The sequence below is a fragment of the Halichoerus grypus genome, chromosome 13 (genome assembly GCF_964656455.1).
Source record: "Halichoerus grypus chromosome 13, mHalGry1.hap1.1, whole genome shotgun sequence".
Taxonomy (NCBI): Eukaryota; Metazoa; Chordata; class Mammalia; order Carnivora; family Phocidae; genus Halichoerus; species Halichoerus grypus.
Window position 1 is genome coordinate 54,550,664 of NC_135724.1, and position 23,566 is coordinate 54,574,229.

Below are 23,566 nucleotides of genomic sequence, written 5' to 3' on the forward strand. Positions count from 1 at the left end.
AGGTTTCTCCCACTCCCAACCTCTCTATCTCTCTCTCCCCCCACCTCTCTTTCTCCCACCCTCCTCCCTCTCTGATATTGGATCCCCTGTTTCCTGGATACCATTCTCCCCCCTCTTTCTTGGTTTACTTTCCCTTTTGATGGAACAAATTCTCTACTAGCTTCCTGAGAAAGCACTTATGAGGTAAAATTTCTGAAATATTTTATTTCACACTTGATGGATGGTTCAGGAATAGAATGTGAGTTTAGGAAACCTTGGCACAGAATTTTGAAAACATTGATTCATTCATTATCTTCTGTCTTCGAGATTGCTCTTAAGAAGCCTGGTACCATTCTAATTCTTGATATCTTGTATATAATTTATTATTTAACTCTAGCATCTTTAAAAACAGTCACTCTGTCTTCTATGTTCTGTTTTCATGATGATACTCTTTTGTGTGGGTCTTGTATCATCCATCAAGTTGAGCAATTGCTGGGTTCTTTCAATTTAGAAACACAAGAGCGTCAGTTTGGGGAAACATCTCTGAATTGTTGCATCATTAGTATCCTTTTCTCCATTTTCTCTGTTCTCTCTTTCTAGAACTCTTATTATTTGTATGTCAGACTCTGGATTTCTCCCCTAATTATTTTTTTTAACTTCCCTCTCTCTCTTTTTTAAAATCACTTTGATTTATTTAAAACCTGTCTTGGGGAAACTAACCCAACTTTTTCCTTTTGATATTTTTATTAAGTTTTTAAAAATATTTAAATTTGATTTTTAATTTCCAATAGTTCATTTTAGTTCTCCGAGTGTTATTTTTTCAAGAGCTCATTGTTTTGGTTTTATGGATGGGATATCTTTTATTATCTCCCTGAGGATATTAGTCATAGTTGGTTTTTTTCTAATCTTTTATCTTAGTATATAATTGTTTTGGTTTTTTCCCCCCAACTTTCTTTATCTTAATTATTTGTCTTGGTCTCTGTATTAATTCAGAGGGCTGTTGTAACAAAGCACCACCAACTAGCTGGCCTCAAACAACTCATAGTTCTGGCAGCTGGAAGTCAAACAACAGAGTTGGCTCCATCCGAAGGCTATGAAGGAAGGTTCTATTCCAGGCCTCTCTCCTATGGTGTTCTTTTAATAAAGACATCAGTCATATTGGATTAAGGGTCCATCTTAATTAACTGCATCTGTAATCACACTATTTCCAAATAAGGTCACACTCTGAGATACTAGGGTTAGGATAAGACCTCAATATATGAAATTGGGGGGCATGTGATTCAACCTGGAACTGTCTCTGAGCTTCATGTTGGAGCTTTCCTCAAACATCTGGTCTATGATGTAAGAGGCTGTCCTATACATTAAGGTAGGGCACTGAAGAGCTGAGTTGGAAGTTGGAAGCCCCATGTGGGTGGGGCTGGATGGTGGTGGGTTTCACTGTAAGGAGTTCCGCCTGGGACATTGTGTTACCATGGCAGCATCCACAGGTCTTTTCTTGTGGGCTGGTCAACAGCAACAGGTACTACAACTTTCCGTCTTCTACTTGAAGGGGATGCATCTGGACACTAGCATCCAGGCAGCTACTTATGGGAAGAGGGCTCCGGTTACCACCATTCAATATAGAAATCCTTATTCGATTCCTTGTTTTCAGTGTACTTTTCCACTCTCATCTGTGCTGCTGTGCCTCGAGTCCAGAGATTCCTGTTTTGCCTTCTCCAAAGAACAAATACCTGGTCTTCTGATGGGTGGCAGTGAGGACCAACTGCCTGACCCTTTGGAACAGAGCCAAGATTTGGAGGTCCAATTACTACTGAACAGATTTCAAGCCAGTCTTTCTGTTTTCAGCCCAGCTCTACACCACTTCCAGAGTTACTTTGTATCACCAATTCCTGGCCTTTGGCTCTTCTGGGGTACAAACCAAATTGTATAACAGCACACATATGTATATACACTCTTCTGAGTCAGTTACCAGTAAACCATTTTCTTTTCAGCTTCTAAAAAATGTTTGATGTTATCTCTTTCCCCATTTTCATTCTCTTTTTGTATTTATGCTATTAAGAAAAAAGAAATTCCTTATTGTTTTACTGTGCTTCTAGTGGAATTTCAGTAGGGAGCATAGGTAAATACATGAATTCAATTTACCTTGTTTAACTAGAAACTCCTTAAACCCCTTTGTGGTTGGGATGGCCAGAGTTGGTTTCTTGTAACCAAGAATCCTGGCTGGTAGAAGAGGACAAGTGGAGACAGAGGGGGTTGGAATGAAGGCTAAAGCTACAGCTCCATCCACATACATGTACACCCTACACTTTAGGCAAATTTTAGCCAACCTGGTTGCAGATGCCCATAGAAGTCAGGCTATTTCTTTCCTCTGTATCTTTGCTTATGCCTCTCTCTGTGTCTGGACTAATCCCCCTGTTTTCCCTCTCAGCCCCAATGGCCGGGTAAACATGCCTCTTTCAGGAATTCACTCAAGACTCATGGATGCCATAAAAGCCTATTCTAATCCCTTCAGGGCAGAATTGGCTTCTTCATCTCCTCCCCACCCCCAACCACACACACACACTCTATGTACATAACGCATACGGGTGTGTCCGCCCTCTCTCGCTTTCCGCCAACTTCTCCCTGGCTCTGCAGATGCACAAGAACTGCTCTAATTCAACTGGAAAACAGTCTCACACTCTTGGACATTATGTGATAGTATAAAGTTTGGCATCATTTTCAGGACAGAAGTAGTGGTAATTTTCTTTAGAGGGTTCCTTGGATACTGATACATTTTATTTGTAAATGTTATCTCTCTCTGAGTCCCAGACCTTTTAATACCAGGGCTGCAGTGGCACTTGCAACCAATCTGGATGGGTGAAATATACATGTGTATACCAAGGTGCTGGGGATATGGGTAGGAAAGGTGCCTATATACTCAGATGGCTTCTATATGTCAGCAACTTCTGATGATAATGATAAGTTCATTAGCTCGTTCCAAAAGTGAGCCATTCAGAGCATCAGCCATATATCATGCATTCACCCAAAATGTGCTGACCCCTGATAACCACTATGCAAATTGTTAAACACTGAGAAAAAAGATTCGTTAGAATTCCCCATAATTAGTAAGTGTTCACTATGTGTCAAGCACTGTACTCAATATTTTATGGGAGGATCTCATTTCACACTAACCAACCAGGGGCAGGAAAATAGAGAAGAAAACGGGACTTAACTCAGGTAAGTACCTCAGCCAGGTTACCTGGATGGGGAAGTCTGATTCTAGAAGTTGAGTGCTTACCACCACCCTCTGCTGCCAGACGTTTGTGTGAGAGATTGTCCTCTCCCTTCGGAAGCTCTTCCTAGCCCCTCCTGACTCAGTTATACCCTTGCTTTCTCCTCCACTCAAGAAGGCTCCATTGAGAGTAGAAAATGATTCTCTTGGGACCAGGGAATGGAAAAAAAAAAAAAAAAGCCCAAGAGAAGCTCAGTCATTAAAGTATTAAGTTTCACACTGATCCAGTCCCTAAGCTAATAGAGCTGTTCAGGATTCTCGCTGAACTCCTCAGCACCACTGCCCCTCTGAAAGCCTAACCATGCCCAGTGGATTTGCCCTCCATTGGTGATCAGTTTCCATTTGAAAAATAGTGCATTAGAGATTTTAAAAATCTCTGACACTTAGAGGTTTGTTGGCGTGTCAACTTTTAAGACTAGTGAATGAAAGAAAGAAAGAAAAAAAAGAAAGAAAGAAAAAGACGAAAGAGAGAGAGGGAGGGAGGGAGGAAGGAAGGAAGGAAAGAAGGAAAGAAGGAAGGAAAAAAGATGCAAACTAGCCCGTAAGTCACTCTCCCCACAATGAACCACCTCCAGGAGCACCTAAGTGAAATAGGAATGACAAATGATAAAAATGGTGTTTCCTACAGAAGTCAAATGACATCAGTTTGCTGGAAGCCATTTAAAACAGAGAGGTCTTCATCTTGGAAATGCATAAGCTCCTCTCTGGTCGAGCTTGGGTATAGGAAAAGATCAGGCTGCTGCTACACTGTCTAACCCAGATCCGGAGATTCATGACATCCAGTGCAGAACAGATTTGCTCATACATCTTGAGGGAAAACCACAGAATAAATATCAGGAGAGAAAATTTGGTGTCATGTGATCTAATATTAGTATTTGGATATATTTGTTTAAAGTTTCTGCTCACTCTCAGGAAATCGATACAACATAGCTAGTACTTTTACTGTGCTTTATATTTTTAAAGACTTAATCAATGAGTAAAGTGTGGGGCACACTGCTCCGAAGCTATACAGCTAGTTAGTAGCTCAGCCAGGATTAGTCTCCTACTTCCCAACCTACTGCTGTTTTTGCTTGCTACCCAAACTAAGCTAACTTTTCTTATTTCACATATTTTTTCTTTGGTGATTGTCTGCCATCTTTCCCCTATTTTTGAACAGCATTACCACCTAACCTTTTCTGGGAATCTTAAAACTGCAGCATGTTTAAGATTTTCTTTCTCTATTTTTTAATTTATTTGTAAAAAGATTTTATTTACTTGAAAGAGAGAGAACGAGCAGAGGGGACTGGCAAAGGGAGAGGGAGAAGCAGGCTCCCCACTGAGCAGGGAGCCCGACGTGGGGCTCGATCCCAGGACCCTGGGATCATGACCTGAGCCGAAGGCAGATGCTTAACCGACTGAGCCACCCAGGCGCCCTGAAACTGCAGCATGTTTAAACACTCAAACATTTTCTCATTTGACTTAAACAAAATCACTAGTAAACTGTTTCTCTTCTCTCTGACTTTCTCTAGCACAATCTAGACAACTTTGGATGTACCCAGAAAGGCTGGAGTGCTCTCTGCAAGTGAGGAGACAAAGCTTCACGCTGACTGGCAGGCACTGGGAGCACCTGGCCAGCTTCTCATCCACCTGAGGTTCTTACAACATCCCACAGATAGATAATATTTTTAGTGGATGAAGAAAATGAGGTTCAGAGAGAGGTTAAGAAGCCAGGAAGTGTCAGATCTCGAATTTGAACACAGGTCGCCAGTTACCAAAGCAAGGGTGCTTTGCACTCCGCACTGCTTCTCTTTCAAGGGGCAAGATATGGCACTGAGAGTGTAGGGTTGTATGTTAAAACTAGGCATGGATCTTTCCGGAGATCACAGTCTAAATGGGATAAATGGTAATAGTAAGAATCATGTCTATCTATCTATCCATCCATCTATCTGTCACTTCTGTGCAAGAGAGTGAGACCAGTGTAGTGTCTCTTTTTTTTTATACCTTTTCACATAATTCCTCTGATGGGAAGACATGGGCTACATATCCAGAGATATGCTTCTTTTATTTTCCCAGGTGACAGGTGTCTCATTTGGGTAGGAGTTCTTGACGACAGTCCTTTTCTCTTAGTGATCTGTGAATATTAGCTTCTTCTACCTTTGGGGTTTCAGATGAGTTAAAATGCTAGTCTGATTCTTTTTTATTTATTTATTGAAGCACAGCTGACATGCAAGGTTGTACTTGTGCTGGGTGTAGAGGAATGATGTAGCAATGCTACAATTCCACACCATGCTTCCCAGGTTAAATGTCATCACCGTCTGCCCCCATACAATGTTATTACAGTATTATCGACTCTATTCCCTATGCCGTACTTTTCATCCCTGTGACTTGTTTATTTTATAACTGGAAGTTTGTACCTCTTAATCCCCTTCACCCTTCCCCTCTGGCAACCATCGGTTTGTTCCCCGGATTTATGAGTCTGTTTTTGTTTTTGTTTGTTTGTTCCTTTGTTTTGTTTTTTAGATTCCACATACAAGTGAAGCCATATGGTAGTTGTCTTTGTTTGACTTATTTCATACCTCTGGGCCCATCAGCATAGTGGCTTTAATATCTAGCATACTGTAGTCACTCCATAAACATTCAGTAAATACAATAGGAAGGAAGAAATGCAATCCAAAGGTGATCAAGACACGGTATATACACTGGCAGGTCCCACTGTCTCGCTAGGAAGACAAATGTTTCCCTAACTAATTCTATTCCAGTTAGAACAGTGCTTCTCCACCTGTGCTCCCTATCGGGCTTATTAGAGGTGGTGCAGAGGGACGAGGTGGGCCATGGGTAAAGATTATTAAAAAAATATCAATGCCCAGTGCCCATCTCAGGCTGATGAAAGAATCTCTGGGTGGGACCTGGCGGGTATTTTTAAAAGGCTCCCTGAGTGGTGCTAATGTTTACCCAACACTGGAGACCACCCATGGGTACATCACTGCATCTATTATAAGGACAAAGAATGGAGGTATCAGCACAGCAGTGAATGTTGGGGTTTTTCTACAGCAATGTGGTGTTGGAGAGAGTCTGTGATTAACACTGGTGACAATGCCAAGAGGAGGACATTGACCAGGAAGCCCAGAGGTGTGCAGGGAGTCACCTAGAGTCATGGGTCAGAAGCACAACCTCAGGTCCGAAGGCCAAGCTTGAGACCTCCAGGAGGCCCCCACTGAGCCCAGGATGGTGGGTGTGGCAGGAACAGAGTGCAAATTCCACATGAAATTGGAGTTTGAAATGCTGATTGATCATAACTCCCTGCAGGCAGCTGGAACTAGTCCCTAGGAGCCTAGCATGAAGTTAGCACCTTTCTATGTACTCTGTTTGAAGGTCTGGCTCTGTCCCTCTGGGACTCAAGAGCCTCCTCTGTGTGGGGTGCCTGGGTGGCTAAGTGTGGGACTCTTGATTTTAGCTCAGGTCATGATCTCATGGGTTGTGAAATTGAGACCCACATCTGGCTCTGTGCTCAGTGGGGAGTCTGCTTGAGATTCTCTCTCCCTGTCCCTCTGCTCATCCCCCTGCTCTCTGTCTCTCAAATAAATAAATGAATAAAATCTTTTTTTTAAAAAAAGAGGCTCTTCTGTAAGATAAGGGTGTTGTCTCAGAATAGCAGCTTTAAACTACGCCTACTAGGCAGTGGTTCTCAAGTTTTATGAATAGGAGACTCAGCTGAGGAGTTTTGTGTAATGAAGATTCCCAGGCCCTCCTGAGACTCTGATTTAGTGGGTCAGGGGTGGTGGTGCTTTGGAAGGCAGAAGTCTGGGTCTCCTGCAAGGACCGGGGGACTTACTTTAAGAAGCACTGTCTAGGACACACTGAGTGGGGACGCCTGGGTGGCTCAGTGGGTTAAGCGTCTGCCTTTGGCTCAGGTCATGATCCCAGGTTTCTGGGATCGAGCCCCGCATTGGGCTCCTTGCTCTGCCGGGAGCCCGCTTCTCCCTCTCCCTCTGCCTCCCACTCCCCCTGCTTGTGCTCTCTCTCTCTGTCAAATAAACAAATAAAAAAAAACTTAAAAAAAAAAAAGGACACACTGAGTGCATTAGGGACTACTGCGTGGGTGCACAAAGAGGCAGCTGGTAGGGTCTGGGTCCCTGATCCCCTTAAAAAAAACAGAAGCCTCCCATTATCTGGTTTATGTATTGGATTCTGCAAGACATGCTTTGAAGGAGGTTCGTTGAGAATAGCAAAGGAAGTAGAGAACTGTTGCAGGGGTTGATCATCAAGGTCCCACCAAAATCCAACATCCTATGAGCCTTTGTGGAGGAGACTCCCAAGAGATGGGGAGGGAGAGAGCAGAGGAGCAAACACTAAACCGGGGACAATGTTTTTATTTAAGGAATGGACAGAGGAGATGACAGTCAAGGGGGAAAAGACATACAATTTTTAAAGGTTTTAGTTTTCAAATGCTTTTGAAACCCATATGCCATAAAGATAAATCAGTGAAATGGCCAACAGCCAGCAAGGTAGCATTTTGTCTTATATAACGGAATGGCTCTTAACCCCACCTATAGGATCTGGGTGGGTTGTCCACGAGAAATGAGAGCTCCTCACCCAGGATGGGGAAATAGCTTCAGGGCAGCCATTATTAGAGAAGATGTACTTCTCCAACTTGCAGGCAGCAAAGGCTATAAAATCCCTCCCACCTGGTTGAAAAGTATTCCCAGAATGCATTTTGAGGGAGGCATTCATGGCAAACATCAATGGAGTATTTTGCATTGGGAGAGAATTGCATTGCTAGACACTTTCAGCAGCTCTGGATTCTCTTCCGGCATGGATTTGTGAAATAGCAAAAGGAAAGGAATTGGGAGAGCAATAGAAATAGTACTAAAATATGGACTTTCAGAGAAGTCAACTGATAACTCCCTTCACAGTATACTACTGGGACACAGAAACAGCCAGCTTGACGTGCACCCCCGCACCCCCGCATCCTATACACTTCACAATTACAGATGCTTGCTCGGCTCTCCCTGATGTGATTGCCCATGTCGACAGACTGTAAGTTCCCTTCAAGGGCAACTATATTGTAGCCAGTGCTATATCCCAACACTTCGCAGAGCCTGTCGGATGATGGGCATATAATAATTATTGTCTATTTTAATTGGCATGGACCAGAATGAAATGCAAGAAGGAATTCTCTATAGATGACTTAATAGAAAAAAGATTTGAATAGAACTGGTACCGAGATACTCCCTACTCACTCATGACTCAGGTTTTTCCTACCAGAACCACACTGGTACACAAAACATGATGCTTGCATATTATTTCTATTTTTACTTACATCTCTGCTTAAGTAATGAATGATTCTGTCAACTCCATTTTCCCTACTCGGCACTGAAAGTCAAGTCTTCTTAACCCTGGTCCTTTATTATCTATTTTAAGTCCCAAGTTCAAGGATCCCCTCAGGTCTTGTTGTATAAGAATTCCTGAATCAGGGGGCACCTGGGTGGCTCAGTCAGTTGAGCGTCCGACTCTTGGTTTCGGCTCAAGTCATTATCTCATAGGTCGTGAGATCAAGTCCTGTGTTGGGCTCAGTCTCAGCGGGGAGTCTGCTTGAGATTCTCTCTCCCTCTCCTCCTACCCTTTCCCCCAATTGTGTGCATATGCACTCTCCCTAAAACAAATAAATAAATCTTTGAAAGAAAAAAAAAAGAATTCCAGAATCTGGTTGACCCAACAAGAACTTGGCATCTATCTCCTGGTACTCAGATGGGCAGAGGCAGCAACCCGAACCCTCTGTGCATAGCACCTGAAGAAGCATTAACCACCATGGTCATAGACAACTCTCTCCGGATAGAAGGGCAGATCTGATGTGGAATCAACCAGGGGTTCTGGAAACCTCAGGCACCACCACCCACCACCCAGACCTGCTCGGCACCTGAACATGAGCACTACCCTACTGACAAGAAACTGGAAGGTGGGAGTACGAACCTTCTCCATCTGAGGGCTACAGGAAAAGTGACATTCTCCGGCAAACACAGAGCAGTCCCAGGATGGGAGTCCAGAAAGGGTGTAAGAGGACAAGGTCAGGCAGAGGCAGCAGTCACCACCTCCCAAATCCATTTCCAAACCATTCTCCTCCCACCCTTGCAGGAAAACCCTTTCTCCCTTGGGATGCTTTCCGTCCGGCTACATCCCAGCGTCAGTCAGGATTCCGTGGGTTGTGAGCCACAGAAACTGGCCTGTTGATGTGGGCTGAAAATGCATGTGTTCGTGGGATGCTGGATAGACACAGAGCTATAGCTCGGATGCTGTTGTGGGTCAAAGTGGGGGTCTGGTTTGGAGCGCCAGGTTTACAGGGTCTGCAAGCAGGAGCAAAGCCTAAAACCACTCTGCAGAACTGGTCTTTTGAAAACCCACTGCTGGCCCACTCGGCACCAGGCACTCCTGTAGGCTGCCGTCCTACCGCCCCCCCCCCCCGCCCCGGGCACCTGTGCGGCTAGTGCTGGGTGCGGGGATTCGGCGGCCATCTCCTTCGAGCATGGCTCCTGTACAACGGGTGCAGCTTGAGCTTCCTGCCGCAGGTTTGGGGCGGGCGTGTCAGATTATGCCATCTGCCAGGGAGTCTGCCAAAGTGATCCTGATTTCCTAATGAAAGGCGGTCTTCACCTGCCTCTCTTGGGGATTCCCCTAAACAGAGTCTCACCTGCCAGAGACGGGTGCTGCCATCCTCATCACTCTCTTCCTCTCATTGCTACTTCTGTCTCCCCATCTCCATGTCTCTCACTGTCCTCTTAGCAGCCCAACCACAAACCTTTCTGCACTCTGTCCTGCTATCATCAACTGTGACTTTGGTATCCATCTAGGTGGTCCATCAAACAGCCTAACCTCATGGTACCTTAAATCCAGAAACTTCCACCTCCATGTCACTTTTTTTAAACATTTTATTTACTTGAGAAAGAGAAAGAGAGAGCGATCAAGCACCAGCAGAGGAAAGGGGCAGAGGGAGAAGGAGAATCAGATTCCCCGCTGAACAGGGAGCCCGACAAGGGGCTCAATCCCAGGGCCCTGGGATCATGACCCAAGCTGAAGGCAGACGCCTAACTTACTGAGCCACCCAGGTGCCCTCACCTCCACATCATGCTTGTCACTTACACCCAGAGTCACACCAAGGAGCTTGTCATTGTTGAGAACTGCTTCTCTATAGAACTCTTCACCTCCTATTTCCCACCGCCGCACCTGCTCTTCTCTGGAGGCAGGCTGCCAGTGCCCATACCCTCCTATTAGTGCTCCTGAGGCCTCTCTTTCCCTCCAACACAACATGCAACCAAGCACGGTCCGGGACCATGCTTAATGCCTTCATACTCCTCTCCCTCTCTTGCTCTTCCCCAGAATCTCCCACCAATGGATCCATTCCATAAAATGTCTACTAATATACCCAGGTATTAGCTATTGCCTGTCCTGCTGGAAAAGGGTCCTCAACCTGTGTTGGCTGGTGTCACTACAAGTCCTTGGTCCCCTATCCTGGCTGGGTCTTGAACACCAAGAAACTATTTGTTTGTCAATTACCCTGTTCATCTTTTTCCACTTTCCTCAAGCTCCCCAGTCATCCCTCCTCCTTTCAACTCTCTGGCCCTCAGCAAACTGTAAGCCTCCTACTTTCTAAGTGAATGAAGACCATAGAACGTGAACACTTTCTTATTTCTATTGAAACCCGCACTTCATTCTTCCCTTCCGTTTTCAGATAAAAGTCAGTCACCCGTCCCAAATTTTGCTCTCCATTCCAGTTCCCCACCCCCCACAAAGTTTGCCTCATTCCCTTGTATTTTCAACTTCTCTCTCTCCTGTTAGCTCTTGCTTCACAAATATTTTCAGATCATCTTCTCCAGATGGTAAGAGCCTCAGGAGCAGGGGTCCTGACTGGTTCATCATTGTTTGCCCTCAGTACAGAATACATAGTAAGAAATACATATTTGTTGGGCTGAATCTTTCACATTTCCACATATATTATCAGTAGACCTAAAATTTATGTCCTAAATCTAAACTCACCTTTGACTAAAGACTCATTAACAGGGAAAGGCTTTTAGCAAATTCATTAATTAGAGTCATTCTACTATCAACTTTATTTGCTCATCCGAACTGAGGTTACTTTAGTTTTATATTATCATTACTACTTGTCAGTGAATGATAAAGAGCTTGAATTTCATAAGTATGTGTAAATTGCATTTAAAATAATAATTGTTACTATTAATATTTACATAAGTCATTTATTCCTAGAACAGGCCTGTGCTAATTAATATTTTTTTCATACTAATAGTCACTATGAAGTAGAAGTTCTCAGGAGATCCCCTGGTAAGAATAATTTTCTACATGTACCATGAACATGCATTTGACCTTGGGAGTGCTAGGGTGGGAAGAGGGACACAAGCCAGAGCTTAAGTCTATGTGTACAGTGTAGGAGTTCGTCAGGGAAAAAAGCTACCTGGAAGAGGTGAGTTTTGAATTGCAGTTTAAAGTGGGGTGACTCAGGGCGCCTGGGTGGCTCAGGTGGTTAAAGCGCCTGCCTTCAGCTCAGGTTATGATTGCGGGGTCCTGGGATTGAGCCCTGCGTCGGGCTCCCTGCTCAGTGGGGAGTTTGCTTCTTCTCTCTCTGACCCCCCTCCCTGCTCATGCTGTCTCTCTCTTTCTCTGTCAAATGAATAAATATCTTTAAAAAATAAAATAAAATGGGGATGGCTTTCAGATACGCAGGGACTAGACCATGCTAGGGAGTTCTGAGCCCCACCTAGAGGGAGTTACACCACTGCCCATGTGGACGGCTAGAGTCACATGAGCATATTCATTCACAAACGTGATTGCTGAGCACTTGACATACCTGATTCTATGCTCCTTACATACTTTTATCCTCTGGTCTGAAAATGGAGATAGCCTATTTTTTAAGATATGCAGTGTCGTGAACAGCTCGTCACACAAAGGCTGGAGATGGAGGGGGGAGGCTGAGTTTGGGTGAGAGAGAAAAGCAGATTTCAATTCCACACTCAAGAGTCAAAGACCCTTTTAGAGTAGGAAATAAATAGACTTCTCTGCTAAGGATGTGGCATGGGCAAGAGCTGTTTCTAGAACTAGGAGTCACAGAGTCATTGCTGTGGGCCTCTGGGTGAAATGCAAATCTGCAGCAGACTTCCGGAGAATTCTGAAATCTCATGCCCGTGATCTTAAAAGTCACGGACTATCTTCTACTTCTAACACATGTACAGGGCATGCAGTTTGGTAACCATGGATGGTACCTGAATGTGCTTTTCTTCTACTCTTGAAATTTCTGCTCATGTGTTTTGATACCAACATTCAGACCCTACCCTTACATTCCCTCCCTTGGAAAGTTGAATTCCTGGCTTCTTAGTTGGTTTGTCTCCATCTGCAATTTCAGAAGGGATCTCAGGAGGTTCATTTATAGCACTGATCTGATGCTTGCTGTGATGCTAATAAGCAGGCCCCATCTTCTTACCTTTTAATAAAGTCATCAGCAGAAACAAGTGAGTGCAGAGAGACATTTATCCTCGGTGGGACAAGGGTTCTCTTCTGCATAATTGACAGTAAATAAAACTAATGTCTAATTAAGAGGTTGACATAGCTTAAAATATACCTCCTTGTTTGGGAATTGAGTGCCTTGCATCCTAGTTTATCAGGACGCTGATTGGACACATTTCTGTGTCCTGATCTAACCAGTCAACAGCAGGATGTGCTGGACTGGAAGGGCTGGGACCTCAAAGTTCAGGATGAAAGCACATTGAGGTGGACGAGCGGAGAGCCTGAAAAGCATCTGGCGGTGAGTATCAGGCAGCCGCGTAAACTGACAAGCATCCTATCATGGGGGCTGGGCAGACAGGTAGCCGAGGCTGGACTTCAGTTCCCACGGGGACAAGTAGGAACAAGACTTAGAGAAAAAAGAATATTAATAGTGGCTTCTGCCACCAGATGCTAGGGCCTTGCTGCTCAAAGTCTGGTCCACGGACCCCCAGCACTGACACTACCCATTAGAAATGCAGAAGATCAGACCCCAGCCCAGATCTATTGAATCGGAATTTGCCTTTGGTCACGGTCGCAGGGCGACCGTGAATGCATTAAAGTCAGGAGCACAGCCCTCGCCAACAAGCTCCCGAGAACAGGTGCTCTTCCTTCCTATCCTCACGGTGGCTACAGGATGACCGCATAGGACTTATTTCCCGAAGAGATTAATTAACTGAGGGAGTTGGTTCTGAAATCACCCCGAAGTACTTACCTCTGCTGTGTCTGGGAGCAAAATTAGCCCCTGAACGTGTAACTAACGGAGTCTAAGCTGGGGCCGGAGCCCACACGGGATGTGGAGGCTGAAGGCACAGAACCCAGCCCACCTGGGACCCTGGCATGAGCGGCACGGCTGTGGCCTAATGGGGTCGGGGTCCTAGGTTCTGTCTGCGCCTTGTGAACTGAGTAACACTGAACAAATCCCTTACCCTCTCTTTGGGCCTCATTCATTCATCTCTAAACCAGGCAGATAAAAATATCTGCCTTGCCTTTTTCACTCATGTCTTCGGAGGATTAATTGAAACAATATACATGGACACATTTTGTAAACAGGAATCAATTATACGCAGACAAGGAATCCTTGTTTGATCTGCCCTTTGATCTTCTATTCCGGCTTTGTGCCCGCCCTGCCCCACAATCACCCTGCGGGACATGTGGCTGGGGCCAGGTTCAGGGGCAGGGACAGGTGCCGGCCTGGAGAGGTCCACCTTCCAGCCCTCCAGGTCACTGCTAAGGCCACCACCAAGGCCACCTGCTTCTCAGGATCGCCGCGCCAGGTGCAGGGGCAGGGTGGCCCATCTCAGCATTGAATTTATTCCAACCATTCAACAGGATAATAAGCGTAAGAAATCCATCAATCCCACATCAGCCTGACCCCATTTTACAAACCTGATGATACTTAGCATACCAGCATGTTTCTTTCTTTCCAGCAAACAGTCAAACATGATTAAACTCTCTCCTCATTTCCATATTAATAGCACACCCGTGTGAAGAATTTAGGAAAACACATTTCTGGAAATCTCATTTTTGATTTAAAATTTTCCAGTGTTACAATGAACAGCAACACACCACCATGCAGAAAATGTCCCCTCCTGTTAGGGAGCTCAGAGGAGATGTTGCTCCCTTCTGGCAGCTTCTTCCTGTGGTCAGCAACTCAGTCATGAAATGCTTTCTTCTCCAGCAGTTCCCTAAGGCTGTGACTTCAGTGTGCTTCTTGCTGTTCTCTCCTTATTGGGAACAGGGGAGAGGGCCTCCTAGCGATCTGGGTAAGGTCCCTCCTCACGTCTAAAGATGACAATGAAATTCCTCCATCCCCTCCCAGAATGTGGAATCAGAGACCCTTCCTCTTCTGATTGGATGGCTCCATTCCCTCTCACTTTTCTTCAGGTTTGGGGCAGAGACCGGTGTGCAGATGAGGAATGGGGAGAAACATGAGTATGGTTGGGTCCCAGACCACCCCTGAACAACTCCTGCAGGCTGAGAGCAAATCACATACCCTCGCAAGGGTATGGCTTCTCTAATCACCCATCCTCACCCCCTCCCCGCCTATGAGAATGCCCGGAGGGGAGTACAATCCCAGGCTCTGGAAGCAGGCGGGGTGTGGCTCCTTCATGAACAAGCTGTCTCATTTTGAGCAAGTAGCTTACTTAACACTGTTTCTTGGACTATCAAAAGAAGAATAATAATATTATTCACACTGATCTACCTCATGACGGTGTTACGAGAAATTTTAAATAAATCATGCACATAGAGCGCTTAGCTCAGTGCCTAGCATACAGTAAGTGCCCAATAAAAGTTGAGTGTTGTTATTTTGTTTTTATTATTGTAAATAATGTATCACTATTCATGGTTCCTCTCAGCATCCCATCAACAGCGGAGGGGAAAGAAGAGTTCCCAGCCAGGACTTATCCTTCTTGGCCCCTTCAGCAACCAAGGGGCAAGGAAGGGGGAAATCTATGTGGAAGGGAGGTGGGTTCCTTCTGCCTCTGCTCTTGGACTGTGTTCTCATTCCTTGTGGCTTTAGAAAGAGCCCTGTTCCACCGGCAAGGATAGGCATGTGTTAACCCCAACTTTATCTCTTACCACTTGGTAAGTTTCTTAAAGCCTCTAAAACCCAGAGATTGCTCTGAATTCACTTCAGGTTTCATGTATCCCTGAATTGGGTGCAATGAAAGATGGTTTATTTGTTGGGCGGGGGCTGGGGGGCTGAGATCCAAACTGAAGTTAAGCTACTTGCTTAGGACCAGAACACTGTCTTCTAGGTGCAGAGAAATTGTTTTTTTCCATTGCCCACCCCCCCCCCAAAAAAAGCCAGTGAAGTCTGCTGGCTGTGATAAGCCCCGCTCCTAGGACAGCAGATTCGTGGTTGACTTCTGTCCCGCTGTCTCCCGGGACACGTTTATGCCAGGATGCAGTGTCTGGTCCCATGTTAGTTTTGTAACCATGGCTTTCCCAATGCCAGGTGTCTGCCCCTGTGCTTGGAACTACGGAACTTCGTTCTATTTCTGAATTCTGCCGTCTGCACCCCAGGGTTTTGGGCTCCAGATGATGCGTGACTCTGTGAATCATTCCAAGTGATTCAGGGGTTTTCTTACAAGACACGGAGCAGTGAACTGGCCCTGAGTTTGTGGACTGGGAGTAGAGGGGATGACGGAGGAAGGAGAGCGAAGACCCCTTCTCTCTGCTATGGCACAGATTCGGTCCACACTGGTTTCCAGATCGAGGTGGCCCCCTCCCCCCACCCCGGGCGCATGCGCGGAGCCATCAGGGGAGGCCCGGCAGGCCTCCCCGAAGGCACCAGAACACTGCCTCCAAACAGCTTCCCAATTTCTTCCCTGCCACAGGCGCCCAGATCCCTGTGCCTTTGAATGTTTGCCTGGGAAACACCATATGTGTGAACTAAATTTATAAAGCACTATATTTAAGAATAAATTTCAAGATGCTATTTTTCAGCAGCCTATGAATCACTTCAACTCACTTGCAAAATAAACTGTTTGCCAGGGGAAATTCATTTTTGATGACCGAAGACAGAATGAAAGTCGTAATATACATGGGGCTTTTCCCTCCTGATAGTCATGAGCGATTCTGCCAGGAGGGATAGGGATGGGCAGCCATCTAACTTTGTAATGCAAACTCCCGAGTCATAAATAGATCTAACATGTCACACAGTAGACTCCGACTCCCGTTTTCAGAGCTGCATGGCATTTTGTCAAACAACCTGGACTTTATTTGGTCTTCCAGCAGAAGTTGGAAGATGAATATTACAATTTTTTTAAAAAGATTTTCCAGAGTTGCTCTGTTCCTGGATTTACCAAAGGGCCATTTATCTCACGACCTGGTAATCAAAAAGCATGTGGGAAAAGGCTACCTCCTCGGGACGCAGGTGAAGTGAGAGACTTGCTGCTGATGTGGAAGGTGGTTTAGGGTGCCCTTGATGGGCAGGGAGAATTCGTGGGCGATGGCCATCGATATCTGCTGCCTGGGATGGTAGGTCTCAGATGCATTGTTTTTAGTTCCTCGTATTTTGCTGCCTTTTCGTGCGCTCGTGACCGTTGGCTGGATTGTGCCTCTTCAGCTCTCTCTGCTCAGTCTGTTGTTTTTTGTATCCTTATCTGAAGAGGGGAAGCTGGGGCCGGCTAATGATGATGAAAGACACATGCAAAAAGCAATCAGCACCACTTCATTGGGAGCAAAGCCACCATTTAGGCCATTCCCTTCCCTCACACGTGTCCTTTTCGCCATTCCAGACAGGGCTGCATTTCTAAAATCGATCCTGATTGGGCCACCCGTTCAAACTGACTTAACCTAGCCATCAGTGTATAAACCGCGTGTGAGGCGTGCATGTGGAAAGAACGCTGGGACACTGGGTTTTTATGCAGGCGCGGGAGAGAAGGGGGGTGTCAAGTGTCGGCTCAGAAGCAGGTCTCAAGTCTGTGCTGAATAGAGTTCAGTTGCTCCTAGCTTTCCAGCTGACCACAGAGGAAGGAACATCTTGGCTCCTAATCCGGTTCCATACAGCCTGGAGAGCTGAAAGCAGCTTGGGTTTTGGGTTTGACTTAATGCCAGCACGCATGACTAGCTGGTGTGCAGTGTGAACCAGTTTGCTTGTTTGTGTCTTTAACTGCAAATATTGAGAAGGCGGGAGCCAAATCCCAAGTTTGGTGCTCAAGGAACAGTCACAGATTATTTTACTGATTTTTTAATTTTTGTTTACTTCCTGGGCTTTCAGGCTTCCTGGCTGGCGGGAAAGCAGAGGAGCTGGGGAGTCCCCAAGCCGACAGCTTCCCACGAGCTTGGAGTTTGGAGCGTGGTTTGGGCCCTGGGCAGGTGCTCAACACTGTTGAAGGCACTCTCTTTCTTGACACGATGGTGTATGTCCATGCATGTCCATGCGTGTCCATGCGTGTACCACATGGCACAGTGTGTTTGTATGTGCACCCACAATCCAACACTCGACATGCATGAAACACAAGAGGCCCCCAGTGCTACCCCTGAGGACAGGGGTTACCTCTTGTTCAATTTTTGGTAGCCCATTGACTAAAACAGTGCTTATTCTCAATGAAATCACAAGATAATACCAACTTAGAAAAAAGCTGAGACTTACAGCCCTGCATTAACTTTAGGCCAAAGGACAACCTCTGTGCACAAACGTAATTAACGATTAAAGGGATATTCTAAAAGCAGAAGTTTTATGGGTTGAATACAAACTATGGGAGCTAATAACACAGTTTGTGTCCTGCTGCAGTGTAGTATGAAGTGCATGATATCTCCCATGGGGTACTCTTTCCAAACAACTGGAATGTCATTAATCTTTAGATCTAACTTGCACTTCACAGGAAATTCAGAGAGTAGAGAAACTAGTTAAATAAGATTTTTATCCTAAAATCTTTTTTTAAAAAAGTAAAATAGCAGTTCGACAAGAGAGGAAAGGACAATCTAACACTCTAAGCCAGGGAGGTGAGAATCCGTAAAATGGGTTCTGGGACCTACAGGGAACTCCACTTTGCTGGAGGGTCAAGTCCAAGCGGGTGCTGCAGACGGTGTGACTGGAAAAGGTGGGCAAGATGGACCACACCTGCTATGGATCCTGGACTCTTTACTGGTGACAAGGGGGCTCACTGGGGACTTTTATTTTTAAATAGCAACTTTATTTTATTTTTATTTCTTTTAGAGAGGGAGAGAGAAAGAGAGACAGAGAGAGAAGGGGGTAAGGACAGAGGGAGAGGGAGAAAGAAAATCTTAAGTAAGCTCCATGCCCGGCACGGAGCCTGACATGGGGCTCCATCTCATGACCCTGAGATCACGACCTGAACTGAAATCAAGAGTTGGACCTTTAACCGACAGGCATCCAGGCGCCCCTTAAATAACCTTATTGAGCTATAATTCATATACCATAAAGTTCAGTCTTCTAAAGTATACAATTCAGTGATTTGGGCTCTATTCAGAGTTGTACATCCGGACGGTACTAATTCCAGAGCATTTTTATTGCCTCAATTTGAAATGCTGCACCCGTGAGCACTCCCTCCCCTTTTCCCCCTGCTCTCCCAGTCCATGGTAACCACTAATTTGCTTTATGCTTCTCTGGATTTGCCTTTTCTGGACATTTCATATATGTGGATCATAGAATATATGGCCTTTTGTGTCTGGCTTCTATCACTTAGCACATTCCAACGTTCATTGATGTTTGCGCATGTATCAGAACTGCATTCTTTTTATGGCCAAACATTTTATAGTGTGGATACACCACATTCTGTCTCTCCATTTTTCAGTTGATGGACATTTGGGTTATTTTCACTTTTGGGTTATTACGGATAATGCTGCTATGAAGGTGGTCAAAAGGTACAAACTTCCAGTTATAAGATAAATAAGTCCTGGGGTATAATGTACGTGGTGACTATAACTTTAATTTAAAAGTGATGAAAGATAATGTGGCTATGAACAATCATGGGCAAGTTTTTGTATGGACATTTGGTTTTAAATCTCATGGGTATATACGTATATACAGTATATACTATATAGCTTATACTATATGTTTAACATTTTAAGGAATTGCCAAACTTTCCATGGCAACAGAACCATGTGCTTTCCCACCAGCAATGTATAAGGGTTCTAATCTCACCACATCTTCCCTGACACTTATAACTGTTCATCTTTTTTATTATAGCCATCCTAATGGGAAGCAGTATCTCATTGTGATTTTGATTTACATTTTCCTAATGACTAATGAGACTGAGTATATTTTCATGAGCTTATTCGCCATTTATATACCTTCTCTGGAGAAATGGTTCTTCAAGCCCTTTGCCTTTGCCCATTTTTAAATTGGGTTGTCATTTTGTGTTGTAAGGAATAATTACGTTATTTTAAATAGGGGTTTTTTTTCATGATCATTCTGGCATGGACATGGAATAAGAGAGACGTGTGTAAGTGAAAGAGATTTATTATACTCACAGGTCCCGGAAGAGAGAGGCATGGCGTGCCACACCTTGGTGCAACCGAACAGCTGGGGAGCCGAGAGAGTGAGGACAAGGGAGCAAGTGTCTTTTTTTTTTTTTTTTTAAAGATTTTATTTATTTATTTGACAGAGAGAGCGAGAAAGCACCAGCAGGGGGAGCAGTAGAGGGAGAGGGAGAAGCAGGCTCCCCGCCAAGCAGCGAGCATGTGGGGCTCGATCCCAGGACCCTGGGATCATGACCTGAGCCGAAGGCAGACGCTTAACCATCTGAGCCACCCAGGTGCCCCAGCAAGTGTTTTTATTGGGGGTCAGGGTGGAACATGTACAAAAAGTATGAAGGGATTTCATTGGTGTGTTTGAATGTCCCATGTTCTTTTTCTAAGAGTTTTATACTTTTAGTTCCTACATTTAGATTTCCGATCCATTTTGAGTCAATTTTTGTATATGGTGAGAGATAGGGGCCCAACTCTATTCTTTTTTTTTTTTAAAGATTTTTATTTATTTATTGAGAGAGATAGTGATAGAGAGAGAGCATGAGAGGGGGAGAGTCAGAGGGAGAAGCAGACTCCCCGCCCAGCAGGGAGCCCGATGCGGGACTCGATCCCGGGACTCGATCCCGGGACTCCAAGATCATGACCTGAGCCGAAGGCAGTCGCTTAAACAACTGAGCCACCCAGGCGCCCCTCAACTCTATTCTTTAGCATGTGAATATCCAGTTGTCCCAACACCATTATTGAAAAGACAATTCTTTCCCCATTGAATGGTATTGTTGAAAATCAATTGACCATAAATGTATATAGGCTTATTTTTGGACTCTTAATTCTATTCCAGTGATCTATATGTGCATCCTCATGTCAACACCACATAATCTTGATTATTGTTGCTTTGTAGTAAGTTTTAAAACTGGGACATCTGACTCCTCCAACTTTGTTCACTTTCAAGACGATTTTTGTCTATTCTGGGCCCCTTTCCATGTATTTCCATGTGAATTTTAGATTCAGCTTATCAATTTTTGCCCAAAAAAGGGAGGAGGCAGCTGGGATTTTGATAGAAATTGTATTCTATCTGTAGATTAATTTGGGGAGTATTAGCATTTACCTATATTAAGTCTGTCCACTTATGAACATGAGTTGTCTTTCCATTTATTTTGTCTTCTTTAATGATTTTTTGGGGGGTTTTCTTTCTTTCAATAATATTTTGTAGTTTTCAGAGAATAGTTTTTGTACTTCTTTTGTTAAATTTATTCCTAGGTATTTATTATTTTGTTGCTATTGTAAATGGAATTATTTTCAAATAATTTAATTTAAATCAATAATTAAATTATCTAAATTAATCTAAATTTATTTAAATTTAAATAATTTATTTAAATAATTTAATTTAAATATTTAAATTAAAGAAATGATTCCTTTAATTTCCTTTTCAGATTTTTCATTTTTAGAAATACGCCATATAAAAATATGATTGTTGTATATTGATCCTGTGATCTTGCTAAACTTGTTCATTAGTTCTAATCATGTTTTAATGAATTTCTTAGCATTTTTTACATATAAGATTACATTACCTGTGAATAGAGATAGTTTTACTTCTTCCTTTCCCACCTGGATGACTTTTATTTTTTCTTCTTGTCTGATTGCTCTGGCTAGAACCTCCAGTACAATGTTAAATAAAAGTAGAAAGAACGGGAGCGCCTGGGTGGCTCGTCAGTTAAGTGTCTGCCTTCCACTCAGGTCATGATCCCAGGGTCCTGGGATCCAGCCCTGAGTCCAGTCAGCTCCCTCCTTAGTGGGGAGTCTGCTTCTCCCTCTCCCTCTGCACCGCCCCCTCCCTGCTCATGCCTGCATGCTCTCTAGCTCTTTCTCACGCTGTCTCTCTCAAATAAATAAATAAATCTTAAAAAAAGAAGTGGAAAGAGTGGAATCCTTGTCTTGTTTTTTATCTTATAGGGAAAGCACCCATTTTTTCAACAATAAGTGTGATGTTAGCTGTAGGGTTTTTCATAGATAGTTCTTATCATACTGAGTAAGTTCCCTTCTATTCCTAGTTTGTTCAATGTTTTTATCATGAAAGAGTGTTGGGTTTTGTCAAGTGTTTTTTTCTTCATCAATTAAGATAATCATGTGGTCTTTTCTCATTACTCTATAAGGTAATTGATTGATTTTCATATGTTGAACCATGTTCACATTCCTAGGATAAATTCATTTGGCTACAATGTATAATCTTTTCAATATAATGTTGGATTCAGTTTGATAATATTTTATTGAGGATTTTTGTGTTATATTCCTAAGGAATATTGGTATGTAGTTTTCTTGTGACATCTTTTTCTGGTCTTAATGTCAGGGTAATACTGGCCTCAATGAATGGATTGGGAATTGTCCTCTCCTATTTTATGGGAGAGTTTGTAAAGGATGGGTGTTAATTCTTTAAATGTTTTGCCCATGGCAGAATTCACCCGTAAAGACATCTGGGCTTTTCTTTCGAGGGACTTTTTTGATTGCTAATTCAATCTTTTTACTGTAATAAATCTATTTCATTTTTATGTTTCTTTTTGAGTCAATGTCAGTAGTTTGTAGTAGGTTATTGATTTGAGACCTATCTTTATTTTATAGGCTCATTCAAATTCTGAGCTTTAGCTAAACAAGGAGGAAGGGCTGTCAGCAGGACATAGAATCTTCTGCCAATATGCTAAAAAGGGACAGACCCAGAGTTCTACTTGAAGTCAAAAATGGGCTTTTTCCCCTTAGAGATCTTCAATCAGAGTTTTATAGAAAATGACAATTGATATCCCTAGATATAGGCCATCACATGAAAGACTTAGAGAGAGGACTATTAGGAAGGCTTGTGTCTAGAGATATCTACATTAAAGTGGCTACTTATATATCCTCCACTGGGAGTCATAATATGCCCTGGAGTCTCAGATGGAGCTGAGCCCTGCGGTGGAGAGTAAGTCAATACTGCTGTCCAAGTTAAGGGCTCTGGAGAAAGGAGTTATGCAGGTTACACAGTGATGAGAATTGAGGCAGCTAATAAAGTTCCTTTTTCTGAGCGAATGTAGGGCAGGAGAATGGAGAGACCAAGAGAGGAACCTAGAACCCAGGGCTAAGAGAAGTGAGTACACTACATTCTAGTACGGAAACTAGAGTGGGGGGAGGGAAGGGAATGAGAGGCACTGGGGGCAGGGGCCAAACCAGGTGGGCCAAAGGTGCTTTGGAAAATGATCTTACCCTCCAGGAACCAAAAGGAGACTTAGGAAAATAATTTGGCTTTGGTGGGAGTGCAGTGGACCAGCCAAAAGTTCGTCCAGAGGCAAGATTAGGACTGTGACCATTTATTCCTGGGAGCTCAGTACCTGCCCCAGCATGGGGGCTGAGCATTCCTCCTCCAGGTGCACGCCCCAACATCAGGCATCCTGCTGGTTGAGCAGCCTTCTACTCTGAGTCCCTATCTTCTTGTACCCACTATTCAGAATTAGCAAAACTTTCCCCACATGTCAATATACACCCTGGAAAAAAAATAGGTCTGAATATTTGCTTCCCTCTCTCCTAGCCCAGAGGAAGGACTTTGGGATCCAAGGAGAAGTGGCAAAAGGAGGCCCCCCAAAAGGAACTGTAGACCCTAATGCTAGGGATCTGGATCAAGCTGAGTTATGAACTGCACCAGATGAAGCTCATCTCCAGAAATGCCCTCCTCTGTCTACATGCTGCTTTGTTGGTGGTCAATGTCTTGGGTCCTGCTCTCTGGCGGTGAGGATGCAAAACTGCTATGCAGGAGGACATGTGGATGATCCTGAGCAAAAGGTCTGAGGCTCTGGGTAGCGGTATAGGAGTCCTGATGGTAGAGAGCCT